Source organism: Vulpes lagopus, chromosome 10, assembly GCF_018345385.1.
Source record: "Vulpes lagopus strain Blue_001 chromosome 10, ASM1834538v1, whole genome shotgun sequence".
NCBI lineage: Eukaryota > Metazoa > Chordata > Mammalia > Carnivora > Canidae > Vulpes > Vulpes lagopus.
Genome location: NC_054833.1, coordinates 71017332 through 71033174, shown reverse-complemented (window position 1 = coordinate 71033174; position 15843 = coordinate 71017332).

The following is a 15843-nucleotide window of genomic DNA, read 5'->3' as shown; positions in this document are numbered from 1 at the left end:
TAAACTTTTTTTTCTTTTTTAACTTAGTAACATGTCTTGTAAAGTTTTCATAGTGTATATTCTTTTATTTTTTGTATCTGCATAGTAGTATCCCATTGGAAGACTGTAAGAAACATTTGAGTTGTTAAAAAACAATTGTGTTGTTTCCAATCTTTTATTATTCCAGATAATATAGCAACAAATAAATTTGTATCTTATTTCCAGATATACTCTCAGATTTTCTACAAATAGGGATGATTTTACAGCCTTAATTACAGTTTTTATATCTTTATTTTTTTTCTGCATCCCAAGGTTTTATCTTTTTAAAATTTTTTTATTTAAATCCAATGTTTATATCTTTATTTCTCTTTGCACTGACTTATAACCCCAGAATAACATTTAAAAATAGTTTTAATTCATCATGGTCCTTTTCCTTACTTTATTAGAAATTCCTTTAATGTCTAATTTTTAAACATGGCTTTCAGATTGAGACAGATGTATTAAGGAAGTATTCATATATTCCTGGATAAAGAAGAGTATTTAAAAAAAATCAAGAATGGCTATTGACTTTTTCAAATATCTTTTCAATGTTTCTAGAAATAACCCTATGTTTTTTGTTTTTGAGATCTTTCATGATTATCTGAATAAATTTACTAATGTTGCATGATTCTTACATTCTTGGTTTCTGAATTTATAAGTAAGATTGATCTATAGATTTCTTTTATGTCCAAACTGTTAGATTTTAATTTCAATGTTGTCTTATAGAATTTAATTAGAAATATTCATTTCTTATGCTTTTTAATCACTCAGACATAAAGGCAGAAACATAGGCAAAGGGAGAATCAGGCTCCCTCTCCAGGGGGGAGCTTGATGTGGGACTCAATCCCAGGACCCTGGGATCATGCCCTGAGTGGAAGGCAGATGCTCAACCACTGAGCCACCCAGGTGCCCCTTCCTTCTGTTTTTTTAAAGTGTTTTTCTATCTTTTTGAGTTGGTACTTATTTAATTAATTCAGCTAATGCTGTGTCACAGAATTCTGATGAGTAGTGTTTTCATTTATCATTATCTTCTAGAACCTCTACAATTTTTGTTGCAAGAGTACTTAAGAGAGCATTTTGTTGTTGTTGTGTATATCCAGGTATGGAGATTTTTGTTTTTCTGATTTTTCTCTTAATTTCTAGCTTATTATATTGTGATTATAGAATGTCGTCTGTGATTCCTTATTTTCAGATATTATTAAAGTTTTCTTTGTGGCTTAATATATATGCTCATATTTCATGAATATGCTATTAATCCTTTAAAAACATATTAAAAACTTTAAAAACTCCTTTTAAAGTACAGCATCTGATATATCCACATTTAGACCAGGGAGATGAGTAAAATTCTTCTATTTTTTATTTCCTTTCTATATGTCTATCTCTTATATTGTAAAATTGTAATATAATATATATTATATAAAATATATATATTATTGCATTGTAATATACGTAATTGCTACAGTGCATTTGGATCATAGATATTCATAACTTTCACATCTTCATTGTGAATTTTACTTTTTGTGTTATAAAGTGTCATTCTCATCTTATACAATACTTATTTGTCCTGAATCCAACTTGTCTGAAATTAAGGTCAAACTATTGCTTTTTTATTATTATTTCTTTATATTTGTGTGTGTGTGGATGGGGCATTAATTATTCAGGTAAAACTTTGACTTTTTCCTTTTGTTATCAACCACTCTAAATCTTTCTTTCTAACATATCTGTCTACAGTATAAAGTTTGACTTTAATGCAATTTGAAGATCCTTTTAAAAAATAACTCGACATATGTATTGATTTAGAAGTATCTCTGTCAATTCTTGGATACATTTGTGCGTGTGAGTGTATGTGTATATGTGTTTATAGTTCTTCTATTTAGGAAGGTGTGCATTAAGGTATATATTTGCTTTCTAGTGGCTACCTTTATAATTAAGTCTTCATTTTATGTTCATAATCCTCTATTATTTCAGATATTATTAGTTACAAGCAGTGATAAATTTGCATGCATCTCCTTCTCTTTCCGACTCTGCATTATCAAACTTTGTTTAAAAAATTAAATTTTCTAAGGATGACTGTATGGCTCAGCGGTTAAGCATCTGCCTTCAGCCCAGGGTGTGATCTTGGAGACCGGGGATTGAGTCTCGCATCGGGCTCTCTTCATGGAGTCTGTTTCTCCCTCTGCCTGTGTCTCTCCTTTTCTCTGTGTGTCTCTTGTGAATAAATAAATAAAAATCTTTAAATTAATTAATTAATTAATTCAAATTTCTAGTGTTTATCTTTGTGCTGTTATGCACTTTTAGTGTACAACTTATATGTCAGCTTTAAATGACATTTTCAACCTCAGCAGTTATAGATGAGTCAGTGAGCTTGCTCCAATTAATACTATCTTTTTCCTTTTCCTTCTGAATATTTGTGTCTATATGGTTTCAAAGTCTATAATATAAATACATTTTTTAATAGTCTAAACTTTAGAATACAAGTGTATTCATTGTTCACCATGAGTCTTTTTAAGAGAGCTTCCTCACATTTAAGATTGCTCAGAAAGAAAAGTCTTTGATTTTTAATGTTTTAAACATATGGTCTTCATACTTGATGAAGAACTTGGCTGGATATAAAATACTTAGATCATACTTTCTTTCCTTGAAAATCTCATGTTTTTCCCCATTAATGTTGCTTTGGAGGAGACTGAAGTGAGGTTGACTCATTTTTCCTGATACAAGACTTGATCTTTTTGCTTTTCTTCTTCAAAGATTCTTTCTTTATATTTAAATTTTAATAACTTGTTAGCATATGTCTTTGCTTAATCATTATGAATCAATTTTCTTTAGCACATGGTGTTTACTTTCAATATGGAGATTCAAGACTTCTGTATTAATTTCAGGAAAGTTCTTTTATAATTTTGTTTGAAAGAATTTGTTCTATCCCACTGCTAACGTTTTCTTCTTCAGAGACTCCAATTATAGGTATGTTGGCTCTGCATCATATTTCATCTATTGTTTGCATTTTCATACAATGCTTAAAAATATATTTCTCTTTATTTTCATTTAATTTTGACTATTCTTCTTATATACATCTTTGCTGTCTCTTAACTCATCCACAGTGCTTATTCCCCTCCGTGTTTCTTCCAATATCGTCTTTATTTCTGTGATGGTTTGGTCCTTTTTTTTTCTTCGTATCTGATTTGTTTCAGCTCATTTCAACCTCACCTCTTTCTTGAGTTTCCTCATTTGTGTGTTGTCACATTGCATAATAAATTATATTGCTTCATTAACATAATGGGAAATATATTTCATTTAGGGAGTCAATATAGCTTAATGAAGAAGAGCACAGACACTGAAGAAACACTACATATAGTCACAATTTTCATTGGCTCTGTGGTAACTTTTTTTTTCCATATCTTTTGGTAATTTTGAGGCTCCTTTTCAGAATCTTTCTAATAGTATCTTTGTATCCTTTTTGTGCCAGTTTCTTCTTTATCACCACTCACTCCTAAATGGTCTTTTGTAGAAAACTCCTGAATTGGAGGCTTCAAGATAGCTTTCCTATTCTCTCAATCAAAAAGCTTACTTTCTGTGGCAGATTGTTATATACTAATGACCCACAACATTGGACACCTCCGCCTACCCATGCCCTTATGTGGCCCCCACCACATTGACTCTAGACTTAGCTATATGACTTACTTTAGCCAATGGGGCATTTGGAAACATGGTGCAGGCAGAAACTTCAAAGGAGCACAAATATTGGAGCCTGCCCTCTCTCTTGCTGCTGGGAACTATTCCAACTCCACATGAAAAAGCCTGAGCTAGCCCCAGGCCTCCCTTCCGAGGCCCAAATACGCAAGTGAGACCTACTGAGTGATACACCAGGTGAAGCAGAAATAAGCCACCCTAGTTGAGCCCGTCCCAATTTATCACTTCATTCAACTGTAGGCAAATAATTGGTAGCTCCTAAACCATTGTTTTTGGTGGTTTGTCATGCAGCAATAGATTACAGATTCACTTTTATTGCTGCTGCAGAAACAGTCTGCTTCCAGTAATTATGGCTTTTCTGTAGACTCACTCCCTCTAAGTCTCTGAAGTAAATTTAGTTCAAGAGATCGTCTGCCAACAGATCTATGTTCTCCAGTTCTTAAAGACAAGGAATAGGTCTTCTACATCTCATAGTGATTACCTTATTCTCAAGGATTATAGTTTTGCTGCCTGATGCTAGTGGGTTCCCTGGAAACTCTCTGTGCCTCTTCTCCCCATTTCTGTATGCCTCTTCTGCCTCACCTGTTCGACTCTTGCTCCATTTTTTTGGAGAGACACAGCTGCTTTTGCAATTTAAGGTAAGCCCTTTACTTTCAGGAAATGCATTTTTGCTGGTACTTTCTGAAGTCCTTACTGCTGGTTCTCTTTGACTCTTTCTGGACCTTTTCTGTATTACTTCTGCCCAAATGCAGCTGCTTTTAGGCAACTTTTACTAGTAGTTTGGAATTTGTCAGTAAAATTTTTGCTTAAAATGGCATTTAACATTTTTTCCCATTGTCTTTGTTAGTTTAGATATTTCCTATGGAGAAGTGGGAAGAATGTTTAAATAGATGACATCATCTTCATACAGGAGTCCATTTAATCCTTGTTTGCAACCAGAACCCTTTGGACACATTTTTCTGAAGATGATGTAGTAACCTTGAGTGCTTTAGTAATCACTAATACCTTTAAAAGTTCTAATATTCACAGGGGGAGCATGTCACTCAAACTGATTCTTCTTTTCCCAGGTTGAATCACAATTTAGGTTCCTATCTCACATTCTATTTGGGCAATGGGCTGTTTCTATTTAATAAGTCTGACTAATTAATCCTCACTGTAGTTCAGGAAAAAGTGGTTGTTTTGTCATCATTTTTGAGACAAAGACTGTGACAGAATCATGACTGTATTGCAGGATTTATTAGCTTTCCTCCACATGCTCATTGCCTCACTATTATTAATTTTGGCTTTGGGCTCAATTTCAAGCTAATAGATAAATAGATGGCATAGAACATAAAGCAAAAGGCCCAAGAAGGCAGCATTTCAGCTGTGGAGAACTGGGTGCTCTACACTCCAAGCGCTAGTATTTGAAAATGTTTCCTCCAAAACCACCAAGGGGAAAGAGTACTGGGCAGGAGTCCATTAAGTCCCTACACTGAAAAGCTTTCAGGTATGACTTTCATTGTGTGGGTATGTGAAGGTGATTGGGTTAATGAGTGAGCAACAGAAGGTTACTGTCACTTCTTTGACAAGGTCCTATTTGCTCAAATTCGCTGACCCATTTCCCTTCCAACTAGAGAAAAATGCTTCCACTAGTATAATTAGCATGTGCTTCTGTGTGTCATATGTGATACTTGTCCGTTTTGGGCTTCCATAATAGCTTCTCCCACGAGGCAGAGAGCTTCCTGGGTGCAGGGTCGGTACCCCTGATCATGTCTGTATGTCAGCATCTGACACAGTGTATTGTGCTCAGCGCGTAACCATAATGTGTGCCATAATGTTTATTGGAATAAATTGAAAAATAAGCCAATTTTATCCATTAAAGTCTTTGCGGTTTCTTGCTAGTTGTAATAGTTTCATATGCAAAGTTACTGCATCTCGCTTTTCCTTGCCAGCTCTCTTCTCTCTTCCTCTGACTGGAAGAGCTGGACAACTGGGGAAAAGGAGACCTGTGTCTTCCCACATCTGGCTCCCCCTACCTCCTGCTCCCTCCGCCTCAAGTGGCAGGCTCCCACCCAGCTGTGCTCTTCAAGCTGGGGGCCTTCAGGCTACGGGGTGCGTGTTGCTAGGACCCGCTCCTAGGGTATCTTGGCGGAGCGCCTCCTTGGAGGTGAGCGGACCCAGCGGCTCAAGGGGCACCGTGCTTATCCACTCTGGAGCATCTTCGTGCGACAGGAGAGCAGCGGGGTCTCACCCTCGTACCGGCTCCTTCAGCGTAATTTGCTCCGCTTGCTCCCTTTCCTACCGCTCTCCCCATCCCCCCCCCCCCCCCCCCGCCACTAGCGCTGAGTGCTCCCCTCCCCATCCTCTTTTGTGCAACCCGTGGCTGCGGAGCTTCTAGTACTGTATTCATGGCAGATGAAGAGAGAGTGACTGACACGTTCCAGGGACGGCGAATCGCAGCGAGCGCGGGTGGCAGGGGGAGGGTGTGTAGTGGCAGACGGCCGCTGGGATTATGAATGGGGGCGGGGGGGCGGCGAGTGCGGGGTTCAAACCGGGATCTTCGGCAGCGGGCTTTGGATAGGCACGCAGGGTTGTGCGTAATCCTTCAGCTCTGGTGGGAAGGGAGATGCCGTGAGCTCCTGGGGGAGGCGAGGGTTATTTGCAAAACTCCCTTAGTGTCGTGCAGCAGAGTACTGCGGGCGGTCGGCGAGGTAGGTGGAGGAGGGAAAAGCACGGGAAGGGAATCTGGGAGAGGCCAGCCCCCGGGGACGGTGTGCCTCGCTCCCAGAATTGACAGGTGGTGGCCTCAGCAGTTACAACCTAGTACCTAGCATCTCGTCCCTGCAAAAACGATCACATTGTTGATTCCCCGCACCGGGCGGAAGAGCGCAGCGCGGCAGAGCAAGTGCCACGGGCGAGCTGCCTCCCGGGGAGGGGGTAGTGGGGGGACAGAGAAGGGGGGTTGGAGGGGGGCAGCGGAGGACACCGGAGCTTGGGCGCTTGGCGGCCGTCTGCACCGCCGGGCTGCCCTCCGGTCCGCGCGCGCGCCCCGCAGCCGCCCCCGGCTCGTGCGCCCCTTTCCGGGGCTCCCGGCCCCGCCTCGGCGGCTGCGGGCTCCTCGTCGCCCGCCCGGCTGCACGCGAGCGTCTCCCGCCGGCTCCCGCGCCCGCGCCCGCGGAGCGCTGCACCGACGAGCCGAGCCGGGCGGAGCCGCCGCGCTGCACCAGCGGCGCCTCGGGCAGGAGGAGGGCGGCTTCCGCGGTAAGGGCTGCCCGGGAGGCTGCGGCTTCATTTTCCTCCTTCTCTTACTTCATCACACCGCGAGGCCGGAATGGAGAGTGTGGGGCGCTGTGGGCTGGCGGGGGGCGGGGGGCCGCGAGGGCGCGGGGCCGCGCCAGGGCGGCCGTTGGGACCTCCCGTGGGAGCCCCGCCGACCCCGCCGACCGGCCTTCGCGCCCCGCTCCCTCCTTGCCTGCTCCTGCCTCCGCCCGTGAACCTCGGGGCGAACCCCTGGGCGGGGGAGAGCTCGGGGAGCTGCAGGAGGCCGAGGCGCTCGCGGGGCCGGGCGGGAGGGAGCCCAAGTCCCGGGAGTTTGCCGCGGCTGCGGCCCCAGGACGGTCCCGGGCATCCGGGCGCGGGGGCCCCCAGTGCGGCGCCGCGGAGCCGCGGCAGAAGCGGGGCTCGGCCGGCAACTTTTGGGAAGCCCTGTCTCAGGTGTGGGGAGGGGTGCTGGGGTGTGTTCAGGGCCTGGCCCTTCCTGAGCTACAAGTGTGTGTGTGTGTGTGTGTGTGTGCGCGTGTGTGTGTGTAGGGTTCTTCTCCCTTTCCTCCCTGCTATCCCTCCTCTTCCCTGAATCTCTTCCTGCCCCCTTTCACAGACCACCCCCTCCCATGTGCCTTAACTTCAAGCAAAATACAAACCGACCGTAGTCAATAGCTTTAAAGCAAGTAGAGGGACGCCTTGCTCCGCGGTTAAGCTCTGCTTTGGGCTCAGGGCCTGATCCTGGAGTCCCAGGATCGAGTCCACATGGGGCTCCCTGCAGGGAACCTGCTTCTCTCTCTGCCTGTGTCTCTGCCTCTCTGTGTGTGTCTCTCATGAATAAATCAATAAAATCTTAAAAAAAAAAATAAAACAAGTATAAAGAAGAGAGAGAGCACAGAGGAATAGTTCTTAATTGCATCGTGGTTAATTTTAAAGATGAAAATACTGTATATAAATAACATATAACGTATTTATATGGTGTGATACACATATATGATATAATATACGCACAGGCCTAGGGTAATTTTTAAGAAACATTTTGAGACTGTCACCTAAAATTATATTACATTTGCATTATGTTTACATCATGTGTATATGGTGCTATTAAACAGCAATGGTAAATCTATGCATCCTGTGTCTTAGACCTGTATGGGCTATACAGATCTATACTGTTCTTCGAATCACATCCATCTTTTAAATTCAGAGATTTCCAGTTAATTGAAAGCCTTAGAATAAGGCTGTAAGAATAAAAGGCTAAGAAATTAAGAGAAAAAGTATGGATGCTGGATTTTTTTAGTGGATCAGCCACATACCCCTCTTTCCTTTTACTAAAAGCTGGTTGTTATGCCAGTAATTTTCATAAAAAGAAAAACAATTTGAGGACTTCAAAGTGTTTTTACCTAGGCCTGAGGTGTAGGCAGACGTCTGGCGTATATCTGTACATGAATTGACAAGAAGGTAGATAAGGCAAATGATTTCACTTCAGGTAAAAAAAATTCAGCTGCACTTCCTTCTGAGGGCACCTCATTTAACTTCTGATATTCCCACAGAGGAACCCCCTTACTGTCAGCCTGTGTCTTTGTGTCTTTGGCATCACTGTGGTTTGATCAACTCTTCAAATCAATACTTGCAGAACTTGGCTAGTAACATATTTGCTGGCTGTTTCTGTTCTTTTTATTTTTAAACAACAGAATGCCAATTATAAAAAATAAGTGAATAAGTAAATAGATTGAAATTGTTGAGATGGTATGATCGACACATTGACACCTTGAGGCTAACTATATGTGTATCATCTCTCTATATTCCTTATGATGCTTGTGAGCTGAACAATTTTGCATTGTGTCTACTCGTAGTCTTTTTTCTCAGCCAGTCTGCTTTAATTTCTGATTTGACATATTTTTGCAAAGATGAATTATCTTAAATTTCTCTAGAGGTTATCTAGTTGGGCCTACTAATTTCTTTTGAATAGAATTGATTATGGTTTGAGGAATAAGAAATCAATCATATATGGTTTTCTGATCTTGGTGTCCTTCACCTATCTGGAGGTAGGTATTTAATAATAATACGTATGCACAAGTAGGGATTCATGTTTCATAGAAATATTAGACACGGAAATGACATTTTCATTTTGGTTTGTAAATGGTTGTAAACTGAAGATTTAAAATTATTAAGGAATAAAGAGTCCCATGTTGCTTTTAGTATCTTATCTGGCTGACTTTCTTTAGGGAGCGAGAGGTACATGATGTGGTCTTAGAAAGATTTAGGGGTTAGTGATTTGGATTTATCTTTCGTTATTATGGCATAAAAATTCATTACTCTTTCCAAGAAAAATCTGAGGAGTGGAGTTTGTAGAAGATGTGAGGTTGTTGTTGATTATATGACAAATGGGGTTTCTTTGAGCACTGGTTGTTGGAGTCACCTTATGGTAATATGGCAGACACTGAGGTGCCAAATCCCCCTTCAAGAAGAGCTTTTTGCCCCAGCTTCTGAGAGTGCTGTTAACACATAGCCTTCAAGGGTCCTTGAAGGGGATTGCCTGAGTTGTAGGAAGCATCTTTGTCCAAGGTCATGACTCTTTCCAGGGTAGCTCACACGAAGTGGCTGATCCATGTGCGGGATATGAAGGGCTGGTCATCTCAGTTCAACTCCACACAACTCTGAAGGACCACTCTAGCTCTGAAACTCCCTACAGGACTTGCATTGCAGCTTGACATTTCCCATTTCTGTTTCCTTCCCCATTCTCAGATGTTGATAGCAAGGTGGTCCTTAATAAAATTGCATGCTCAGCTTCATCTCCGAGGTGGCTTCCTTGGGGAAGCCAGCCTATGACAACGTCTCCTCCATGCACATTCATTTTGCCAGTTTTGATCTTTTGTCTTTTAAAATGTAGTGCCATTTCTCATTGGAAGGCATTTCTGTATCTCTGCTGCCCTTCTGTTTGTTCCTCCGCGTTTTCTCATTCTTTCCTTTTGTTGGATTTGCGGTGTCTTTAATCTCTTTTCCATCTAATGATTTCAATGCTATATCTCTCATTTCTATTCCTTTAGTAGGCATGTTTGTTTTTAATATTCAGATTTTGTCTTAACAGATGAATAAAAATATCTACTCTCTTCTTGAATAATATAAGGGCCTTATTAAGTTATAATTCTGATCATTCTCTGTATTTCATAATATTTTGTGGCATAATAGTTCCACTACATTTTTCACATGGATTGTGGCATTTTATATAATTAGTTTTTTGTTGTTGTTGGTTTTTTTTCATAGTCAGTGTTTATTTAGGCTTATCCACATTTTCTGTCCTCATTGTAGTTTCTTGCATCCTTTTCCTTCCTTCTGGATTCAGATTCCTTTGGATGGAAGTAATTCTTTGATAAGCATATGCACATGATAAATATCTTTTCATCTATTTTGTTTGTTTGTTTGGAACTGTATTTTATCCAAACACTTGAATAATAGATTACCTGGGAGCAAAATTCTAAGTTGACATTTATTTTTCTTACCACTCTGAAGATACTGTCTTCTAGCCTCTGTTGTTAAAAATCAGAGATTGTTTCTTGGTTGCTTTTAGGATTCCTCTTTGTCTTTGGTGTTCTGCAGTTTTATTATGGTATGCCCGGATGTGGATTTGTTTATACTTTTTCTCCTTGGGTTTTCTTATGATCTTATCAGGTGATTCTTATATTTCTTGAATTATTACAAATTTGTGGCATGTCCCATCATGTATTATCTTGCCTCTATTCTCTCTAAACTTTCCTCTGTAATTCTTAGTAGGTATGTGTTTGACCTTCTTGTTTTATTCCTCATGTCTATTACCTCTGTGTATATATATTTTTTTTCTGTTAGAAATATTTTTAAGAGGCATTGGTGTAATTCTTCAGGACTTATTCCAGCTAATCAATTCTTCTTTATTTATGCCTATCTTTTAAGTTGTAGCTTAGAAAAAGTTGAGCTACATAGCTCAATATATATATATAATATATTCAATAGCTATTATTGAGCTATTAATTAGTGTTTCTTTTCTAGAAGTGCTAATTGATACGTTTTCATATCTACCTGTCTTTCCCCCTAGGTTTTCTATCATTTTATTATGAATTTTGTCCTTATTTTATCTCTTTAATAGTCACACTTGTCCTATTTTATAGTCTCAGATTATTCTCTTACTTGAAATTCTTCTGCTGGTTCTTCCAAAACTACCCATCCACTATAAACAGATCTTTTCCTCATGTGGTTTGTGACTGGGATTATGACTCATCTTCAGTCAGGTTTTTACTTTTGTTTCTTTCATAGTAGTTTTGTTTTTCCCAGTTTTTGAAAGTTTCCCTGTAGAGTATTATTGTGCTTGTCTTCATAGAATACCTCAGGAGTTTTGCTGGTCTGGGGTCAGCTTGAAAACAAAAACTATTGAAGTATAATTGACATATTACATTATATTTTCAGGTGTACAACATGATTCAATGCTCGTATATATTGCAAAATGATCACCACATTAAGTCTAGTTAACATCCTAAGGATCAACTTTTACATTAATTTCCTGGCTTGAGATTCTTGAACCATGCAGGTGATATGTGTGTGTGTGTGTGTGGGGGGCTGCTTAGGAATTTAATCCAAGGAATACTTTTTTCCTTCTATCTGGAGCCCCAGAAAGAGACAGGTTTTCTTGCTACTTCCGAGGCTGGACTTCTAGTCCTTAAACTATGCAGTCAACTTCTTGAGAGTTTTCCTTTATACAAAGGTCTTGGCTCCAGTTACCTTACTTTTATGGGTCCCAAACCAAGTTGCTTGTCCCTACACACATATGAAATCTCCAGCCTCTCGGCATTAATGCCTGTGTCTAAGGTCTGGATCACTTAGGGTTGCTGTAGGGCCAGTGTACATGCTTGCTATTCTGATATTTGTTTCCTTTCTGTTTTAATATCTTTAGATGACCTTTTTTTTTTCCTCTTCAAGTTTATTTAACCTATTCAATTATCCTGGTCTTTTAAAAGGCTTATTATCTATGTGTTTGTAGCAGAAGGGAGTTTGGTCCTTATTCATTCAGTTGGCTATCCTAGTGGAATAAGACAACCATCAGTGACTGGATCCACTTTGACAATTGACTCTTTTCAATCACTTTCTCTCTCTCTCTCTTTTTTTTTAGTTACACTATTTTTATTTTATATTCATTGTTTCACATTATTTTTAAAAACTTAATTATACTAGCCTTTCGTTCTCTATCTCCCTCCCTTCCTCCCTCCTTCCTTCTTTCCTTCCTTCTTTTTTCCTTTTTCTTCTTTCTTTCTTTCTTTCTTTCTTTCTTTCTTTCTTTTCTTTCTTTCTTTCTTTCTTTCTTTCTTTCTTTCTTTCTTTCTTTCTTTCTTTCTTTCTTTCTTTCGTGTTGAGTCCAAGAAAGATGTCTTACAGAGTGTCTCAAAGTTTGGATTTCTCTAGTGATTTATTCACTTGATTAGATTCAGGTTAACCATTTTGGGCAAGAACATTCCTATGTGGGTGATGTGGACTTCGTGTTACATCACAGCAGAAATGTCTGTTTATCCCATTACTGGTTACACCACTTGAAAGGTGATACCTGCCAAAGTTCTCCCGTTTTGTTTCTCTTACCTTCAGACTACGTGAAAAACCTGCTTCCCCACAACTTTTACCCCATTTTTGAAAATTAATTTTAAAATTTTGAGATAGTTATAGATTGACATGCAGTTGAAGGACATATACAGAGATCCTGTATACTCTTCACTTTCTTTTGAACAGTAACATTTTGAAAAACCATGATACAGTAATACATTCAGGAAATTGACATTAATCGAATCTACAAATCTTACTCAGATTTCACCAGTTTTACACTCATTTGAGTGTGTATGTTTAAGTCTATGCAGTTTTATCACATGTATAGGTTTATGTATCCACCACCACAGTCAAGATATAGAACTTTCCGATTACCGCAAGGATCCTTTATGCTGCTCCTTTTTAGAATTAACTACCCCTGCCTCCCTCTCACTTCCTGGCACCATTTCTAACCCCTAACAACCACTAATCTGATCTCCATCTCATTTTGTCATTTCAAAAATGGTACATATATGGAATCATAGATAATATGATCTTAAAGATTATTTCTTTTCTCACTGTAATTCCCTAGAGATTCATCCAAGTTGTTGTGTTATCAGTCATTGTTTCTTTTTATTGCTGAGCCATATTCCATTCATCCATGGAAGGACATTTGCACTGTTTCCAGTTTGGGGCTATTATGACTAAGTTTCCTATGCACATTTGTGTATGGGTTTTGTGTGAATGTAAGTTTTCATTTCTCTGGGATAAATGCCCAAGGGTGTGATGGTTGAGTCCTATGATAATTGCACGTTTAATTGGATAAGAAATTGCCAAATTGGGGGATCCCTTGGTGGCTCAGGGGTTGAGCATCTGCCTTCAGCTCAGGGCATGATCTTGGAGACTCAGGATCAAGTCCCGCATTGGGCTCCCTGCATGGAGTCTGCTTCTCTCTCTGCCTGTGTCTCTGCCTCTCTCTCTCTCTCTCTGTGTCTCTCATGAATAAATAAATAAAATATTTTAAAAAAAGAAATTGCCAAATCATTTTCCAGAATGGGTGTACCATTTTATATTCCTACCAGCAATGTCTGATGATCCTGTTTTCTGCATTGTTAGAGTTTGTCTCCATTTTACTTTGTTTTCTGTTTGTTTCTTCTTCCTTTATTTCTCTTTACTTGCCTTCCTGTGAGTTAGTTGAAATGTTTTATAGGATTCTGTTTTGATTTATTTATAGTTTTTCAAGCATATTTGTATAGTTTTCTCAGTCGTCCTGTTGGCTCTTACTATATGTATTTATGTTTCTTTACACTTGCTTCATTTTAAATGCTGTTTCTTGAATATAAGACACTGTCATTTTGTTTGTTTGTTTCAATCACTGAATAGGAAATGATGTAGACAATTCATACTGGGAAGGAATTTGTGGTTGACAGTTCTTTTCTTTCAGCACTTAAAAAATGTGCTGCTCCTTCAGGTCTCTACGGTTCCTGATGAGAAAATCATTGTTATTTGAGTTGATGCCCCACTAAAGGCAATGAGCTCTTTCTCTCTAGTTGGTTTTATGATATTTTCTTTATCATTAGTTTTTAAAAGCTTGGTTATGGGCAGCTCGGGTGGCTCAGCGGTTTAGCTCTGCCTTCAGCCCAGGGCCTGATCCTGGAGACTTGGGATTGAGTCCCACGTCAGGCTCCCTGCATGAGGGAGACCTCTGCCCCCCCCCTCTCTCTGTCTCTCATGAATAAATAAATAAAATATTTTAAAAATCTTTTTAAAAAAGCTTGGTTATGATGTGTCTTGGCAAAGATTTCTTTGGGTTTATTCTCTTTGGGTTTTGATTAGCTTCTTAAATTGATGTGCTTTTGTCTTTCACCAAATTTGGGAAGTTTTCTGGAAGTTTTTTTTTCCCCCCAATACTCTTTCAGCTCTACTGTCTTTCTCATTTCCTTCTGGTCCTCTAATGATAGAAATGTTGGATCTTTTTTTATTGTACCAGAGGTCTCTGAGGTTCTGTTTATCTTTTTGTTTTGTTTTGTTTTGTTTACTTTCTCTCTGTTTTTCAGATTTGCTAAATTCTATGGAGCTATTCTCAAGTTCACTGATTCTGTCCTCTATCACCTCTCCTGTAGAACCACTGAGTATTTTATTTTTGTTGTTTTATTTTTTTGTTCTATAATCGCCATTGCCATTTTGTTTTTTAAAAAACTTATACAATAAAAACCAAAACTTATACATCTTTGTTCAGATTTTCCATACTTTTTCACTTATTTCCAGAGAATCTGAATTTGCTTGCAGAGGTATTCTTATAATGGATGCTTTAAAATTCTTATCAGATACCTATGATAACTGATTCACTTTAGTGTTCATATCAGTTGATTGACTTTTCTCATTCAAGTTGTGATTATATCCTGGACATGTTGGCTACCAAGTTGGGAGGCTCAGGTCTTGTTTACAACTTATGAGTTTAGCGGTCACTCTGTTTAGGTTAGCACACAGGTCCTGGATTACTTTTCTGGGTTGTGGTTTCAATGACAATATTATTTCCAGGGGCTTTGCTAGCTGTTTTAATCTGTTTATTTTGTTAAGTGCTTCTGGGCTCTCATTGAACCCTGTTGATACTACTGGAGGGTGGTGGAAGAAGCCTCCCCAGGCCAGACCTGCTGTACCTCTAGATGAGGGAAGGGATTTTTTGGCCTGTAGGGATAAAAAGGACTCCCCAGCCCAGAGCTTGTTGTGGCGGGATTCCCCCTGCCAGTGCTGTGAGGCCATCTGGTGTTGTTGGCTGGACCCCAGTTAGATGCAGGGGAAGAATGAGCCCACCTATATCATCCACTGCCAAATTGGGGTTGGGAGACTCTAGACCCAGGTAACCTGCAGTGGGATCAGGAGTACTTAGGCATCCTACTACCCTGTTGTTCCTCTGGTCTGGCCTGATTAATCAGCCCACCTCCTCTTTTCAGTGTTTGGAGTCCTCTTATGTTATTTCTAGTGTTTAGAATTGTGCTAAGTGGGAAGAGGCTGGGAGAGGTAAGTAGCTGCCATCTGTGTGGACCAGAAGTATATGTCTTTTAAAAATACCAGGTTGAAAAAAAAATACCAGGTTGACTAATTAGCCACATTATCCATTAAAATAGTTAAAGATACTCATTTGACTGTGTTTTTCTGTAATATGTGTTTGTGAGAGAGACATAGACTAAGCCTCTTAAATTTACTTAAATTAATTTAAATTCAAATTAGGTTAATTAATATTACTGTAATTGGATAATTAAATGTTAAGTCAATGCTGTCAGTGGGATCTAAGACAAAGATCTACGTATGTGATATTTTCTCTATCAAACATTTTTCTCCAAGTTGTTCTATTGCATT